Below are 19,589 nucleotides of genomic sequence, written 5' to 3'. Positions count from 1 at the left end.
TTACTCGTATTTTCCCCACAACAACATCCCTGCAAGGTAGGTTGGGCTGAGAGAGAGTGACTGGCCCAAAGTCACCCAGATGACTTTCATGTTTTAACAGTCTCCTGATTTCTAGGCCAGCACCTTAATCTCTATAACAAACTGGTATATATGTCCATGAATTGATTAAAAGGTGGTGGGGGGGTGTTTTCTTTTGATAATAACTTTTAAAATTAAAAATGGCAAGCATTTAGCATGAAAGGATCTGGTCTTGAAAAGATTAGAGCAAATTTAAATTACATAGTCTGGTTCATATATTACATGATACCATAACTGTTTGTTTTTAGCATGTCTTTCTCCAAATGGTTTAACATGTTGCACAGAGCAAAACACTGTTTTTTTTTAATCTGTCATTTAACATTCTCGCATACTGTACATGTAAACACAACTAGTGAACCAGTTCACAGACCATGCTAAACTGTGATTTATTTAAACATGGTTTGTTGACTAATCCACAATCAGATGGGTTCACAAACATTTTTGAGTTTAGTTGGGTTTTCTGTTTTTTAAGACCTACAGACCAATGGGGAAATCCAATTTTTTTTTACTACTGGTTCTGTGGGCAAGGCTTGGTAGGCGCGGTGTGGCTTGGTGGGCGTGGCAGGGGAAGGATACTGCAAAATCTCCATTCCCACCCTACTCCAGGGAAGGATACTGCAAAATCTCCATTCCCACCCCACTCCAGGGGGAAGGATATTGCAGAATCTCCATTCCCATCCCACTCTGGGGCCAGCCAGAGGTGGCATTTGCTGGTTCTCCGAACTACTCAAAATTTCCGCTACCGGTTCTCCGAACTGCTCAAAATTTCCGCTACTGGTTCTCCAGAACCTGTCAGAACCTGCTGGATTTCACCCCTGCTACAGACCCTTAAAATATGTGGTAACGGAGCAAATGATTATTCAAGGAGCAGCTGCTATTAACTGATCAGATTACAATATTTGCTAAACTCTACTGCTGGATACTTCCCTAGATGTTGGTAAGAGCACTATTGCCAGATTCAATTTTTTTATTATTATTATTATTATTATTTTTAAATTTGATTTATATGCCGCCCTTCTCCGAAGACTCAGGGCGGCTTACAATGTGCTCAGCAATAGAGTATGCAAAATAATTCTTCCATTGACTATGGCTCCCTAACAAACATTTGCTTACATCCTCATCTGCATAGAAAGAAGAGCACTGTTCTGGATTCCTAGAAACTAGATTCGATATCCATATCAAGCATCAAAAATGGAGAATTCATTGTCTGGTTTCTTCTGTGTTTGCAGCCACAAAGTTCAGTCTTGCCAGTTTATGGTGGGTGTCTATGTGTTTATATCTAGATCATTCTAAAATCGTGGTCTGGATCAAGGAACGGATTTGCCATCAGTAGGAAAATAACCTAGGATTGAGAATCCTAAGTATCCTCATTTGGTGGCCTGACAAATGTCACTATTTGGAATTTATTGAAATTTCAAAGAAAAGTGAATGCAGTTTCAGAATTCGGGAACGCAGAAAATGTAGTGTAAAATGCACAACCACATCTAGAAATGGAAGGCAAAAAGGGAGAAATGGAGATGCTAAGTCATGTTGCTGAGCCATTGTTTAATCAAGCTGGATTGTACTTGAATTGGTTTATATACTATGCTATTGTTAATAAACTACAGTTCCTGGATTTGTACAACCTAGTAGCTGACACCTGAGCAAACTACACTAGTATGATTCAAATGATTTGTGCAAGCCATCAGAGGCAACTTATGTTTGGCAGTCCAACTGTTCTTTCCCTTGTACAAAAATTGTAATTGTTTATGCTTGTGCAAACCATATGGAGCATGAATTGCCTTGGAATCTAATCTCAAGACCAACCCCCCCTTTGTTTTGCAAATACAGATATTTTCAATAAAATATTTCATAATATTGTATATGTTTTCGTGTATGTTGAATATTTAAGAACTGCTGATAATTCTCAAATTTATTATCATGCATTAAACTGAAGTCTACTAAGCTATTGGTCAGGAAGCAGTACCCATAGTAACAGGTTGTCTCAAACCTACACCAATGGGGAAAATATATAATCTCGCTGGCATTGCCCTACCTAAGATCAGGAGAGAAATAGCAGCAGATGCCTAGAAAACTAAGCAAGAGAATAATCAATATTCCCTGAACGAACTGATTCAGATCTAAGAACAGTTCAATGGCCAGAACAAATATTCTTGAGGGTACACAAGAACAAAATCAAATTAGAAGATGAAGGAAGGAGACCATTGAACAAGGAATAACATTAAAGGAGGATATGGCTGAAAGATCTGATCACCCTTACGCTACCTGGTGGATCCTGAATAGGTTGAGAGTTGGAGGACCTAAATGTAAAACCAATGTGCTCAAGTGAGACTCTTAGCAGATAACAACACACTGTGAACATGGAAAGAGACAGATCCGGGTCCATCTGCTGGTATGTTGGCTACTACCAGAAACATGTACCCATAAGGACTTATTTTTGGCCAAAGACAAAGCCAAGAAGGTGGCTTCATTCTGGCAGTTTAAAGTTTGATCTAGACATGGAAGAAGAAGCACTTGGTCTGAAGTTGCTCCTTAGGAAAAACTCTTCATTGTTCTTAAGATTAAAGCCTTCGTGTTGCACATTTAGCAGGACCACCATTCTTGCAAGTTCTGTGGCAATTCCCGCTTTTTGCTCTGGAAATTACCTTTCTTAACTTGCTCAAATGAATATGAAAATAAGCTAAAACTCGCAAAGTATCCTGTGATTCTGTTTTTACCATTGGGGGGAAAAAAAATCAGGATTTGAGTTTTAACAGATAGGCTTCTGGTCTTTTTCAGTGTCTAAAAAACTGTCTGTGTTTGGAACCCCTTATACCTCATGTTTAAGGAAAATAAAACAAATGGTTTCTGATTATGTAACAGGAAGACCTATCCATAAACTGTATAGAATTAACATATCGGGAAACAAAGGCATCTCCATTGTACTGCCTGCCCTCTTGAGTGATCTCCCTTCAGGCAAAAATTTGGATTTGACCCTGTTGGCCTTTAGAAAAAAAGTAAAAACCTGTTTTGTTTTTTTTCCCTTTCTTTAGGTGTGATGCCAGGATGGTTAGAGTTCTATCCAGAGGGAAGTATGAATCTTGGATTTATCAATTAATGGATTTAATGAAGTTGTCTTCATTAAATTTTGATTTTTTACTGTACACTGACTGGAGTATCAGTTCAAACTAGGCAGACTATATGGTACATAAAATAATGGAATTTGAAGAGACCTTGGAGCTCTTTTTGTCCAAGCATGAGACCCTGGTCTATACCATTTCAGACAAATGACTGTCCAGTCTTTTCTTAAACCCTCCGGTGATGAAGCACCCACAACTTCTGAAGGCAAGGCATTCCACTGATTAATTGTTTTCACTGTTAGGAAATTTTCCCTTAGTTCTAGGTTGCTTCTCTCTAATAATCTTCCATTGATGACTTATTTATTTTATTTATTTATTTATTTATTAATAAACTAATAGACTTCTTGTTCTTCCCTCAGGTGCTTTGGAAAATAAGTTGACTCCTTCTCTGTGACAACCCCTCAAGTACTAGAATATTGCTATCATGTCAGCCCAGTCCTTTTTTTGTTTTGTTTTGTTACACTAGGTGTGAAGGGGGGGTTCTGTAAATGAATGGACCATGGCCCAATATGCACTAGCATGGAAGTTGACTGAGAAGTCTAGAAAAACTACTTTAATAAAAACACATAAGAAACAAAATCTACAAGAAGGCATCAACAGCCCAAAAGATTCTCCTCTCAGCAAAGCCCATTTGCTCTAGTCTTTTTCCCAAGCATGGGAGGTTTTCTTTGTCAGTCTTCTCAGGAGCAAGGCAGTGACTCAGCTCTTCGTAGTGACTTCAGCTCTGAAGGTTCTTTCTGAGAGTCTCATGGTGAGAGTCTGCGTGAGAGGCTCTGCTCTGGCTGTAATCCTGTTGCTACTTATATACTGACCAACTGACCGTTGGAAAGTGCGGGAAACTCAGAACCAGGAAGCTGTGCTCTGATTGGCTCATTCAAAATGTTCAAACCAATCAATCATGCTGAGAGGTTTTTTCTCTCACACTAGGCATAACTAGTTCCCTCAATCGTTAATTGGTTTAGCCCAGTGATGGCTAACCTTTTTGCCATTGCATGCCAGGAAGGGGAGGCGGGGGAGGTTCACGCACACGTGTGCCCATACCCATAATTCTATGCGCCCCGCCCTGTGCATGCGCGCCCAACCTCCCTTCCCCCCTTGCTCCTGGCCAGTTTTGCTTTGTCACCTGGCTCCAGATCCTCTTTATGCATCCGGGGAGGGCGAAAACAGCCTTCCCACCTACCCCCAGGCCCTCTGGAGGCAGAAAACAGCCTGTTTCCCTACTTCTGGTGGGCCCAAAAGGCCTGAAAATCAGGTGGCTGGCACGCACATGCGTGCCAGAGCTGAGCTGGCGTGCCCACTGATATGGCTACGCGTGCCACCTGTGGCACACGTGCCATAGGTTCACCATCACGGGTTTAGCCTCTTTGTTCTTTTCTACATTCTTTCTAACGTCTCAATATATTTTTTGTTTTGTGGTGACCAGAACCAGATGCAGTATTCTAAGAGAGGTTTCACCAGTGCAGTATACAGTAGTGCCTAAAATTGTGGAAACCTTTTGGGAAAAGTGTATTTTCTAAAACTAGCTAATAACACTATTTTTTCTGGGAGTAGTGCATAAAGCTATATATCAATGGAAAGATAATTTAATCAAGAATGTAATGCAATAACTTTTGTGAAGAATTTGCTATTAGAATAGCAGTTACAATATAAAGAAGAAAAGTGAAACACATAGAAAAAACAAGATGTACAAAAATTATCACCATAGAAAAAATGAGATATACAAAAATTATCACCATGTCAGTTAATACTTAGTTGGGTAATCCTTAACATGAATTAAGGCCTTACAATGTCTTCCCATGGAGTGAACCGAGTCTTTTAGTTCTGCAGCTGTTATAATGGGAAACCAAGATTGAATGATTGCTTCTATTAACTGAGTTTTATTGCTGGGTCACTTCTCACTAACCAGGGACTTTAGTCGGCTCCCTAGATTTTCAATTGGGTTAAGATCTGGGCTATTCCCAGGCTATTCCAGCAGTGGAATATGATTATCTTGAAACTCCAAAAAAAAGTGGTGTTATTTGCCATCAAACCTCAAAAATACACTTTCCCCAAAAGGTTTCCACAATTTTGGCCACTTACTGTAAAGCAGTACCATCACTTCGCATGATCTTGAAACTATTAAGTTGAGACAATACTGCATTAAATCATTTTAAAAATACATCTTTAAATAAAAATAAATTACAATCTATGGAAAGAGGGCATGGATCCCCCCCACCCCCCATTAGCTTTTTAAAATCGAAAGGGCAGCAAGGCAGGGAAGAGACAAAAACGGCTCTATGTGACTTTTTTCAAAAATAGCCTCTCATGCCCACAATGTACCATTGTGCAGCAAAGCCAAAGAAGTTCTAGCTGATCGCAAAAGGGCAAATGAGGAGGATGATATTTGGAAAATACTGTAATACCATTACAATGCCCTCAGTGAGAAATCTGAAATTGCTGGAACTTGAATGAGAGTTGGCAACCCTGGAGCTTTTGGCTCCCATGGAAATATGGTTGATTGCAACTTCCTTGTATTTAGGAAGATTGATTTAATTGATTCATTTCAGTAGACTGGTCTAATGTGAAGTGTGGGGTGCCTATGTTCATTATGTTTATTTAATTAATTAATTAATTAGTTTGTCAAACATGTACAAGATAGCAGGTATGAATATGAACATGGACATGAACGGGGGAAATGAATACAAATAAATGGGGACAGTAGGACAGGAACAGTAGGCAGGTTGGTGCGCTTATGCACGCCCCCTTTACGGACCTCTTAGAAATGGGGTGAGGTCCACGGTAGATAGTTTAAGGTTGAAGCTGTGTGGGTTTGGGGATGTAACAACAGAGTCGGGTAGTGCATTCCAGGCTTTGACCACTCTGTTGCTGAAGTCATATTTTCTGCAATCGAGTTTGGAGCGGTTTACCTTGAGTTTCTGTTGATTGTTTGCCCGTGTATTATTGAGGTTGAAGCTGAAGAAGTCGTTGACAGGTAAGATGTTGTAGCAGACAATTGTGTATACTATGCTTAGATCAGACTGCAGGCGGCGTAGTTCCAGATTGTCCAAACCCAAAATTTCAAGGCTGGTGGCATAATTTCTGATGAATTATTATTAAAGTGTAGGGCGGAAAATGATGATTGCTTTTTGGAAGTTTATAACATATAGAGCATAAGTGGTGCTCCGATGGGTCAGACCCCTGTCGCATTTAGTCCAGCATCATGTTCTCCTGCTAGCCAACCAGCTCCATATGTGTGGCCAAGTGTGATTGGACACACAAGGAATTTGTCTGAGGTGCACAAGCTCTCAGTGTACATACAAACAACAAAGTAATAAATCATAAGATACAATCATAAATCATAAGATACAACCAACAAAGTGGTAGTACATAAGGAGTATGGAAAGATGAGAAGGATAATAGTAATACAATACTACTACATAGCTTAGATATCCCTAGGCAGGGGTGTCAAACTCAAGGCCCACAGGCTGGATCCTGCCCACAGGGTGCTTAGATCTGGCCTGCCGGCCTGCCCTGAAAACAACAAAAGACCGGCCCATGGTGCCTCTGCCAGCTCCATTTTCGGCTGTGATGGCCTCCTGCAACCCTCTGCCAGTGAAAATGGAGCTTGAGCTCCTTTTTTGCTGGCAGAGCGCTTGGGCCACCACAGGTGCCTCCGACATGAGTGCATAATTTTGTACACCTCAATTATATCCCCTCTCAGTCACCTCCTTTCCAGATTGAAAAGCCCCAGTGTTTGTTTGTTTATCAAATTTATTGGCAGCCCAATAAATCCACACGGTAACCCTGAGCGTTACCCTGGGTGTTGTAATCTTTCCTCACAAGGAAGCTGCTCCAGCTTTCTGAACATCTTAATGACCTTTATTATTTGTATTATAATTTATATACTTTATAATTATAACACACACATATATATATACTGCCTGATAACAACTTTTCCAAATCTTCTGTAGCTCCGATACATCTGAGGATCAGCTGACAGAGCCACACAATATTCCAGATGTGGTCAAACCACTGGTTTGTATATGGTGATTATGATATTGGCTGATCTATTTTCAATAGCAATTCATATCCCTAATATGCTTTTGGCCTTTTTATACTGGATCAGTGGTGGGTTACTGGATCGGGTGAACCGGTAGCGGTGGTGGGAGGCTCCACCCACCCACCCAGATGCTTCTGCGCATATGTAGAAGTGTCATGCGTAAGCTGTGCCCACAAGCAAACCAGTAGCAACGGGATTTGCAACCCATTACTGTACTGGATGCACACTAAATTGGCAGCTTCATTGAACTATTTACTAGGATGCCAACATTTCTTTCCTCATCAGTCACTGCTAGCTCTAGTCTTTTTATTTCTATGAGTAATTATGATTTTTGGATCCCATCAGTCGTGGGTTGCCCCTGGTTTGGACCGGTTTGCAAGAACTGATAGTAAAACCGGCTCCGTCCACCGCCCCAAATGTCATCATAGGTGATCTGCGCATGTGCAGAAGCTTTTGCACATGCACAGCTCAGTGCACACACGACCAAAGTGAGCGAGCATGCGCAATCCTGTTGCGAACCGGTAGTAAAGGTAAGTAGAACCAACCCCTGGATCCTATGTGTATCAGGGGTGAAATGCTACCGGTTCACTCCGGTTTGGGCGAACCCGTAGTGATAAAAACTACCAGTTTGGGTGAACCCGTAGTAAAAAAAAGCTACCGGTTTGGGCGAACTGGTAGTTAGCTACCAGTTCGGTTGACCAGCAGTTTAAAAAGCTACCGGTTCGGGCTAACCGGTAGTTAAAAAAAGCTACCGGTTCCTCTAAACCGGTATTTCCACGATCAGCTGTGCCGCGGGATTTAGCTTTCCTAGAAAGCAGAAAATCCTGCTTTCTAGGAAAGCTAAATCGTGCGCCACAGCTGATCCCCCCCCTTGCTGTTCTACTTACCTTCCCAAGCCGCCTTTTGGCATGTACTGTACATGTGCATGCAGCGCGTGTTTGGCATGCAGCACACATGCGTGGCCAGCGAACCGGTAGCAAACCTGTTCGGATTTTACCACTGATGTGTATCATTGGATAAGTGTTCCTCAACTTTACAACTGTAACGGAGATGACATCTGGTGACATTTTCAAAAGGCCTTTGATAAAGTTCCTCCAACTTCTTGCTGGCTTTTCCATTAACTTTGCTTGTGAGAAACTGACAGGGAGATTAGAAATCATGATCACCTGATTAGAGCCGTATGGCAGTACCGCAGGTGGCATAGCAGTGCTTCGGTGGCCACAACTTTGCCAATACAACTGGGTGAACATCCTTGAATGTTCAATCCCAGGGGGCTAATGGGTCCCAAATTTTGGATGCATTCTTTAAGTTAGCCAATTTTAGATACCTTGATTCAAAAATTGTTGCCCTATGTTGCACTCAGTTGAAATTACAAACAGGCAAACAGAGTTTTAATAGTTTATAGCTGTGATTTGATGAAATTTAATCACAATATCTCAATGGTTTTTCAGTTTTGAATTTTTGCTCCATTCTACGCTGAATAATTTAGATTCTTGCAATGATTATTATTGATGGGCTTACTAGGTCCCTTCCAACTCTACAATCCCATACAAGCTGCAATGAGATTAGAGAGGAAAAAATCTCTAAATCATGCTATTATATTGTAAATAAATATATTGCTTTTTTATTGAATCAGCTGGATCCAGTAACCCATCTAAGGCCCATTGTTTAGGTTTACATCCATTTCAGTGTTCTGTAGAGTCGGTTGTGTGTTTTAATGTGTTTTTAATAGCTATCATGTTTAATTGTAAAACTGTATTGATGTCCTGCTATTTTCTATCTACAGTTCAGTGAAGGGGGCTGTAATAATGTTTCTGAGAAAACATCAGTCAGCTAATTTTCAGTACATTAAAAATTATCTGAATGAATTTCATGATCAATGGAACATGCCGAGAAGGAATTAAGAAAAACTTTGAAATGTTTTGATCTTTTAATGCCTGAAGGCTTAGGCGATCATTTAATAGGTTTAAAATTATGGAGTAAATTATGCTTTCAGAGCCTTTTTTTTTCCACAGCAAAATCTTATGTGTCTTAAACTAGGGTTGATGGCATTTTAAAAGTCATTGGTTACTAAGGAAGCAATACAGACTCAACAACTTCCTTTTCAGTAGTTAAACAGAACTATTATCCAGTTCTCATTTTAGAAGCAAAAGGAGAGAACAGTAGAGAAAAAATGCAATACCACAATTACTACAGCAATTCTCTTTTATGAAATTTTTCTATTTTAGAAAGTGGGAAGAAATGGCACTTTTCCAAAGATCTGTCAAATTGTATTTCAGTACAATTCTTCTTGAAGCGCTATTTTGGACCAAAAAAACCTCCCTTTTTTCATCATCATACTAAAACATATTTTTGATTTTCCATTGATTGCTGTTGTAAATGGACATTTGTTTGAGAAAGATTGTTGCTGCCTAGCTTGTTTCGTTACAGTATACAGTAATGGCTAAAGTTAGATCTTACTTTAGTTTTAAAGATTTATTTTAACAATTTGAATTCACACCTGAGGTCGGTTTCAGTAGGTTCTGACCAGTTCTGGAGAACCGGTAGCGGAAATTTTGAGTAGTTTGGAGAACCGGTAGTAAAAATTCTGACTGGCCCCACCCCCATCTATTCTCTGCCTCCCGAGTCCCAGTTGATCAGGAGGAAATGGGGATTTTGCAGTAACCTTCCCCTGGTGTGGGAGGGAATGGAGATTTTACAGTATCCTTCTCCTGCCACACCCACCAAGCCACACCCACCAAGCCATGCCACACCCACCAAGCCACACCCACAGAACCAGTAGTAAAAATTTTTGAAATCCACCACTGATTCACACATGATGCTAAAATGGAATGCAATTTATTTTGTTTTTGCTTATTCGCTTATCTAACACCACTTATCTAAGATCCTACCTAGGTAGAGGCAGATATTTCTCTCTCTGGGCACAATGAGAATATATCTGCTGAATAAAGCTCCGCATTGGCGACAGGAAGGGCATCCGACCATTAAAACGCTCTGCTAGTTCCATTCAGTTGCCTAGACTCCACCCAGCACAGGATTATGGGATCGTTAACTGATGATGACTTATCTAAGACCAGCCATATTGGCTTATGAATGATGAGTTTGGGCTTAATGTAATGATTGAGTTCAGCTTATTGTTTATTCAGTGAACAGTGAATAAGCAAATCATGGCATTGTGATTTCCATATCCTGTTAATGTAAGCCTGTATAACTCTTTCATTAGGAGCTGGATGTGCCTTTCTTCTCTAGTTTAATGGAGAAAGGTTAGAAACAAAATTAGTAGAAAATGCGTTGAAATGTCAATCTAGAAAAGATGGACTTAATGAAATTACTATTTTTCTGCCTGGCAATTGTTAACATACCAATAATGGACTGATTAACTTCATTATGAACCATCTGCATAAATTAGGTTCCACATTTTCACTTGAACTTCATTCACCAGATGCAATTTTGGGAGATAATCTTAGAAATTAAATGTGGCTTTTGTAGTTTAACAGCTACATTCTGTGCACTGCAATCACTTTAAACTAACATTTGACGGCAATCAACTTGATGCAATTCCTCGCTCCCATCTTTTATAGGAAGTATTTTTTTTTTAACAAAGTAAATCTATATGGTTAGCAAAAATAATCAAAAGATTCTTCATCCATGAGCAGCTTGTCAAATAAATGAATGAATTTCATGTTTTACCATTTAATCTTTATTGAATACAGTATAATTTTTATATAGCACTTTATGGTATTCGAAGAAGGCACTTTCAGGAAGATTAAAGGTGTAAGTAGACTGAGAAATGGTTGTTTCTCACTGGGAAAGACACTTTGGTATTGTTACAGTGGCACCTGTTTGGTGCCAGGTTTTTCGTATATGACCTTAGTCCTTCTATCTCTCATAACTGCATCTTCTACATCAGGGGTGTCAAACCTGTGAGTGAGTAAATTAACTTAAGGAAATGAGTAGGGGGAGTTTAATATTCACCACTACTCATTGCAGCAATCCAGTCAAATCTGAACTCCTTGATTGTGACAAAATCAGATCCAGCCATGGATCTCCCACCTTACATGTAATCTGGATCAGTGATGAAATCCACATTTTTTTATTACCGGTTCTGTGGGCGTGGCTTGGTGGGCATGGTGTGGCTTGGTGGGCGTGGCAAGGGAAGGATACTGCAAAATCTCCATTTCCACCCTATTCCAGGGAAAGGATACTGCAAAATCTCCATTCCCTCCCGACTCCTGGGGGAAGAATATTGCAAAATACCCAATTCCTCCACACTCTGGGGCCAGCAAGAGGTGGTATTTGCCAGTTCTCCAAACTGCTCAAAATTTCCACTACCGGTTCTCCGAACTGCTCAAAATTTCCACTACCGGTTCTCCAGAACCTGGTAGAACCTGCTGGATTTCACCCCTGATCTGGATCATATATTTTATCGATTTTAGTTGGAACCTCCCATTATCTCTAGCTACACACGGGTTCTAGTAGCACCTTCAAGACTGATCAACTTTCGTAGGACATGAGCTTTTGTGAAACGTCATGCCCTAATAAAATTGATTAGTCTTAAAGGTGTCACCAGACCCCCATATGCAGTTTGTTATCATACATTTCATACAGTTTTTCCTTCATCTCTTATAATTATGAGAGAGTGCTGGGCAAAGAAAATCTGAGGATTCCCCCCCCCCCTGTTTAGCTGAGTCCCCCTCCCCCATTTTCATTCAATGTAATAAGATAGAACTTCCTTTGGAAATTCATTTCCAAGAAGAAAACAACTGTGGTGAAACAATTCCTATATAGTTATTCTTAAATTTACTTGGCAAGGGATGGCCAAGTGGCATGTATAAATGTCTTTCATTGTTCAATTACTTCCATGATGTCCTCCAGTCTTCTTAGCTTCTTCTTCTTCTTCCGATTCACTCTTTGACCTGGGAGGCTGGAAAGTTAGAGATAGTCCCAGAACAGAAAAAAACCTTCATCAGCAGAAACCCTGCTTGCTTCTCACTCCAACAATCACGTAAATTATGTGGAATTTAAATGATCAAACCGCCTGAGAAAAAAGATAGAAGAGCAGATGACTTTTCCACAGATGAAAAAAATGTTTATTTTGCAAGGCAGATTTCGACACAAGGGCTCCTCCCTGAAGTTGAACTAACTCTTTCTTTGGATGGTAGCACGTATTTTAATCCAAGTCAGGCTGCTTTGCAGAGAAGGCAGATCTTAAACTTTTGCTAGTGTTGTAATTTTTTTTCTCTCTTGCTGCAACAGCAATCTGTGCTCATGCCCCATGAGGGACTGTAGTTGTACATATGCACCTCTGTTCTGCTCTAGAAACTAAAAAGAAGGTAACACTTTTCACCCTGGGCTCTTTCCTTTTAAATACTGCATGAAGAAGAAGAATGCTCACACAGAAAGGCCTTTTTGGAGCCCTTTGTTCTTGCTAAGCCTTTTGCCAGCTGTGTAGTTAACAGCTGGTGCCAAAAATTTTGGAGAAGAGATCAGATGCTTTACAAAAAAATAAAATAAAAATAATCACTCTGTAGTCATGGAATGGGGAAAGTTGCTTCCCCTTCGAGTATGTGAATACAAGTCAAAAGCCAAATTCTTCCCTATTTGCATAATTTACACAGTATTCTGTTTACTTAGAATGCATTATATACATCCTGTTTCTCAGCAGGAGAACATTTCAAAGAACTTATTCGCCCAACACATTTTGGTAGGTCAGTAAGACTGATTCAACATCCCACGCAGTCCTTTAATTATATTGTATACTTTGGTTTCCCTTCAGATTGTATAAATCAGGATCTGGCCCACGGGGTACTTAGATCTGGCCCGCGGGGCCACCCTGGAAACAGTGAAGGACCGGCCCGTGGTGCTTCTGCCAGTGAAAACAGAGCTTGGGAGGGCAGCCCTTCCGAGCTCCATTTTCGGTGGCAAAGGGTTGCAGGAGGCCGTGGCACAGTGGTGGGTTTCAACATTTTTTACTACCAGTTCTGTGGGTGTGACTTGGTGGGCTACCAGTTCTCCAGAACTGGTCAGAACCTGCTGAAACCCACCTCTGCTGTGGCAGCTGAAAACGGAGGTCGGGTGCCCGTTTTCACTAACAGAGTGCTCAGGTCACCACAGGCGCCCCCGACACAAGTAATGTCGAGCTGGCTATGCCCACCCTGGCAGGGGTGGGTTCTACTTACCTTTACTACCGGTTTGCAGCGGAGCCACGCACATGCGCAGAAGCTTCTGCACATGCGCAGAAGCATTTTTCGACGTCGGGGTCGGTGGGCGGAGCCTCCTGCCGGTTTTACTACCGGTTCTATAGAACCGGTGCGAACTGGGGGCAACCCACCACTGCACCCTGGTCATGCCCACCCGGCCCCCTGAGTATGTTACATAAATTCAGTGTGATTTGTATAGTATGTTTTATGGGTTAAAGTATTGCGCAAACCTTGTATTATATTTTTTTTATAATAGATTTTGATTAAAGCAGTTGAATGCATTTTATGGATCCTCCATTAGTAGGCCAACATATAGTTCTTTTCATGCCACCAGCAACTTGTAAAAGGCAGATGATCATATAACAAACATGTGTCAGCTGCTTTCAATTAGTCCAAATTTCTTGTTCTGAGTGATACATTAAACCATAAACTACACATAATAATGCAAGTTGACCATACACTAAGCCACAGTAAATAGGTGGATTATTGCTGTAACTATTCATTGCCATTCTTCTTCTTTCATCTTCTCTGATTTTATTACTTTTGCCAAATTACTTTTGTCTTATTAGTTTTGGTTGAATATGATCAAATGTTTGGTAAAATGTGAGAGTCAAATATGAAAGGAAGGATAAAGGAAGAATGGACCAGAAACTCTGTAGCTGTTCTATGGTAAGAAAGAAAGAAAGAAAGAAAGAAAGAAAGAAAGAAAGAAAGAAAGAAAGAAAGAAAGAAAGAAAGAAAGAAAGAAAGAAAGAGGGAGGGAGGGAGGGAGGGAGGGAGGGAGGAGTACAGTTAAACTAAAACCCCTGCATGACAGAATAACAATAAAAACAGTAACACTAATGAATACCATAACTATACAATATCCACAGTCGGCACATATTGAACAAAAATAGCTTTCAAAAACCCTCCATTTTCTACAGTTGTATGGAAGGAAGCCAGGTCAAGGGCCAATCTAACATCTGGGGAGAAACTATTCTGTAGTAGTTGTGGAGATAGTCTCAAGGATGACTAGCCCCTCTTGTGTCGTTAAGGAGCACAGCACAATTGTGCTTTTTAAAAATTCTTCAGCAATTTCAGCATTTGGAAAAAGGATGGTCATCTTAGTTCTGCACTGAACTCTACAATATCTCCTGGAGATGCTGCCGAAAATATTTTCAATACATTGCCTAAATTGTACATATTGATATTGTCCACATCATCGTGTGTCAACATTGATTAGACTACTATCCTGTATAAGAGAGAAAAATAGACAAATGCCTTGAATTACACTTCAGCGGCCTTGTTAAAAGCTGATGCAGCATCACTGACTACCAAAATTATGAATTATGAAGCTCACAGGAGAGGGGAAAGCTTAAGATTTTAACAGCTCTGAGATCTGTGTCTTCACTACTTTGCTTTTTTTCCTTTCAAGACAGGATAGGGTTTCCCACAACTCCCAGCTTTTTAAGAAGCCAGTTTATCCTAAAAACTCTTGTCAATCTCAATGTCAATCAGTTCTAGAAAACTTTCTCTGATAGCATTGCAGGACATTTCCAGGAGATTCTGTGGTTCTTGCAAATGCGCTATTAAACTTGTTTGCATAAAGGCTTCAGATTTGCCACCAATTTCTGTTTTACTCCGGGTGCCAGTAACTGTATGATATTATTTGGAAATGAGGGCAATTCTTAAAAGCCCTTATGCACATTCTACATCATCAAACTCAACCACCAGTGTTACAGCTTTACAGAAGTTCCCATGGTTTGGTACGTAGAGATGTTCTGAAGTATGCTAATTTCTGTGTAGCTTACTTTATCACAACAGCAGTGAGCTTTGCAGAATATTTTTCCAATGAGGAAATTCTGAGGCAATCATGATCTGATGATGATCATTTGTGGCGACTTCTGAAACTCCTTTCAACTGAGCTGTGGTGGCTCAGTGGTTAGAATGCAGTATTGCAGGCTAATTCTGCTGATTGCCAGCAGTTTGAATCTCACCAGGAACAAGGTTGACTCAGCCTTCCATCCTTCCAAGGTGGGTAAAATGAGGACACAGATTGTTGGGGGCAATAGGCTGGCTCTGTAAACACTTAGAGAATAGAGTCGAGTCGAGTCGAGTCGAGTCGAGTCGAATAGAATAGAATTCTTTATTGGCCAAGTGTGATTGGACACACAAGGAATTTGTCTTCGGTGCATACGGTCTTGGCATACAACAGAGAGGGCCTCCTCAGGGTGCCATCAGCCAGACAATGTCGGCTGGTGACCCCCAGGGAGAGAGCCTTCTCTGTGGTGGCACCTACCCTCTGGAATGATCTACCTCCAGAGATATGGGTGATCTCAGACCTCCGGACTTTTCGTCGGGCCCTAAAAACTTACTTTTTTCAGCTAGCCGGGCTGGCCTGATTCCATGTTGGTTTTAACGTTTGATATTGATTTTAATTGATATGTTTTAAATTATGGGCCAAATTCTATTTAATTAGTTTTAAATAATTATTTTTAACTTTTGTGTACAAATGTTTTTATTTTGGCTGTTCACCGCCCTGAGTCCGAAAGGAGAAGGGCGGTATACAAATTAAAGAAAGAAAGAAAGAAAGAAAGAAAGAAAGAAAGAAAGAAAGAAAGAAAGAAAGAAAGAAAGAAAGAAAGAAAGAAAGAAAAGATACATTCATCAAGAATCATAAGGTACAAATTAGAGGACAGTAAAGCACTATGAAGCGGTATATAAGTCTAAGTGATAATGCTATTGCTATGGAATACTCCCTGGTCGCTTGTTGTTTTTCATAGCAAATCAGATGTCTATGGAGATTCTCAGTCATCCATGTCATGGTTGTCCCAAAGGTGCTTTTTCAAGAGGCAACTGGACTTTCTGGTTTTTCTTTGAAGACATTTCACTTCTCATCCAAGAAGCTTCTTCGGCTCTGACTGGATGGTGGGGAACGGAAGGATTTATACACCTTGCAGACAGCTGGTGATATGACATCATTTATCTCCAGTCTACAACACAGTCCTTTCAACAGTTCAAAGAAGGCTCCACACCCATTTGCACCACTCAGTTGACCCTGAGGACACAAATAAATCTCCAGGTGGCCTTAATGACTTGCCAGAAGAATGCAAATCACCAGCTGTCTACAAGGAGTCTAAATCCTTCTATCCCCCACCATCCAGTCAGAGCTGAAGAAGCTTCTTGGATAAGAAGCGAAACATTTTCAAAGAAAAACCAGAAAGTCCAGTTGCCTCTTGGAAAAGCAAACCTTTGGGATATAGCAAGTCAGATTTTTTATCGAGATTAGAGCTGGACTCCTGGAACATTTTACACCCCTAGTCCCTGAAAAACTGTAATAGAAATACAGTGTAGAATGATAGCATCCTTTATAGACTATTAAAGCATAATTATTGTGCTTGAATATTTGCAAAGTTTATACATTCGTGAAAGAAACTTCTGTGGAAGTTTGCATTGACTACAAGGAACCTTTCTACAGGGAAGTTTTCTGATATATCTTTACTTCCCTCTAGTGGAGCTTATATGAGTGGCAGATCTTTTGAAATCTCTTCATCGTTGAGTTTGGATGTTCGATGAATTTTAAAATGCAATTCGTGAAAGGCGTGGATAAGTGTCTACAGAGAAACTGCTTTTTATTAAATCAGCATTCTGTAGTTTGACTATAATGGGATGTAACATAGTCTTCCTCAGCCTTGGGACCTCCGGATTATTTGGAATTATATCAGGGGTGAAATGCTCCTGGTTCGGACCGGATCGCCTGACCCAGTAGCGATGGAGGTGGGTGGTTCGGAGAACCGGTAGCAAAAATCTCTGCCCACCTCCCATGCCCAGCTGAGCCACGTGATCATCAGAGGCTTTTTTTCTTTTAAATGCCTCTAACGATCCAAGCTGAGTTGCCTGATCGGCAGACGCCTCTGACAATCAGGCAACTCAGCTTTGATCGTCAGAGGCATTTAAAAGAAAAAAAGCCTCTGCTGATCAGGCAACTCAGCTGGGATCGTCAGAGCCTTTGAAAGCATTTTTTTTACAACCTCTTCACCGAAGAGGTTGTAGAAAAAATGGCTTTAAAAGTTAAAAAAAAAAAAATTGGCCATGCCCACCCAGTCACATTACCCCCCTACCAAGCCACACCCACAGAACCGGTAGTAACAAATTTTAGATTTCACCACTGAATTATATGAGCTGTAGTTATTGGGCGTATTTATAGCTAGTCCTCGACTTACGAGCATTCATTTACTGACCGTTTGAAGTTATAACGGCACTGAAATCCTCATGCTTACGAGTGTCGCTTGCAGGCTGAGGAATTCTGGGACTTGAAGTCCACAAGTCTTAAAAGTTATCAAGGTTGGAGACCCCTGGATTAGATGACCTACAAGGTCCCTTCCAACTCTGTCATTCTGTAGAGTCTAGAGAAGTGGTGAAATGTAAAATTTGTTACTACTGGTTCTGTGGGCGTGGCTTGGTGGGGAGGAATGTGACTGAGTGGGTGTGGCCAACTTTTTTTAAAAAAAAACTTTTAAAACCATTTTTTCTACAACCTCAGCTGAAGAGGTTGTAAAAAAATGCTTTTAAAAGCCTCTGACATCCCAGCTGAGTTGCCTGATCGTCAGAGGCTTTTTTTTCTTTTAAAAGCCTCTGACGATCCCAGATGAGCTGCGTGATCATCAGGGCCTTTTTAAAATTATTTTTAAAAGCATTTTTTTGGCCGAAGAGGTTGTAGAAAAAATACTTTTAAAAATAATTTTAAAAAGCCTCTGATGATCGCGCAGCTCAGCTGGGCATGGGCGTGGGGCAGGGATTTTTGCTACCGGTTCTCCGAACCACCCACCACCATCGCTACCAGATCGGGTGATCCGGTCCGAACCAGGAGTATTTCACCCCTGGTCTAGAGTTTCTGTTGCTTACACCTCAGTTGTTATGACCAGAAGCAGTTGTGTGTCCTTGGAGCAGAGCCTCTGGAGTTTCCCTAAGCAATCACAGCTGGCCGTTCACTTCCTCTTCTCATTCTTCTTCCAACTTGGGAAGGAAGTCAGAGGAGAGAGAGAGAATAGGCATGCCATGCACGAGATCGTTTTGGATGAGAGTGAAAAACTCTCTACTATGACAAATTGATATATTCACAGGTCGTTTCTTTCTTTTACGCCCATCAATCTTTTTCAAGATTGCTGCACTGTAATTTCTTTGTTTCATTATTGCGAGCTGCCCAGAATCATGGAAAGTTGGGCGGCATACAAGTTTAATAAATTATGATTATGCTACATCACACAATCAGCCAGATGTTTAGACTGGATTTGGCACTTTTATCCACTTATGGAATCCTTCCCAAGGAGCTAGAATAGGCAGATGTTTATTATTATTATTGGTTAATCTTTAGCGAGATTCACAGCCTTTGAGGCTGGTTAATAGCTCAGCAGCTTGAGTCCTAACCAAGGACCTAGGAACTGTTAAGGTACCGTCGGAGGATGTAAGCTGTTCCGAGTAAGGTGGTTTTTTGTAGAGTCAAAATGTTCAAGTCCGGCAAATTTAGAATTTCTAAATAGTGGGGTAGCCCTTTGGGTATTGCTCCAAGGGCTCCAATTACAATCGGGACAACATATGATTTCTTTTTCCACAGTTGCTCAACTTCAATTTGCAAGTCCCAGTACTTTGTGATTTTTTCTTGCTGCTTATCTTCAATCTGTGCATCACCAGGTATTGCAATGTCAATGAACCATACTTTGTTCTTTTCAACTATTGTTATGTCAGGTGTGTTGTGGACCAAGTGCCTGTCAGTCTGAATCCTGAAGTCCCACAAGATCTTGAGTTTCTCATTCTCTAAAACTTTCTCAACCTGATGTTCCCATGCGGGGCCTCCACGTGGCCCATTTTTGACTGGCAGAGTACTGCAGAGGCTGGGTAGACCGAAAATGAGGCACGGGGGTAGGGCTGCACACATCCCCCCTGTGCCCCATTTTGGCCGGTAGTGTGCTGCAGGAGCCGTCCATCCCGTCCCCCTCCCCCACTCCCTGTCTCCCCCCCCACCGGCCCGCAGAGGAGAACTACAATGTGTGTGATAACTACATTCTATCACATGTGGTGGACATGCCCCAAAGCTAAGAAGTATTGGATGAAAATTAAAAAATGGTTAGAAGAAATTACAGAACAAAAAATTGAGATGAAACCAGAGTTGTTCTT

The sequence above is a fragment of the Pantherophis guttatus genome, chromosome 8, assembly GCF_059756535.1.
Source record: "Pantherophis guttatus breed Tessera chromosome 8, ASM5975653v1, whole genome shotgun sequence".
Taxonomy (NCBI): Eukaryota; Metazoa; Chordata; class Lepidosauria; order Squamata; family Colubridae; genus Pantherophis; species Pantherophis guttatus.
The sequence above is the reverse complement of the archived record's forward strand: the minus strand, read 5'-3'. Positions refer to the sequence as shown.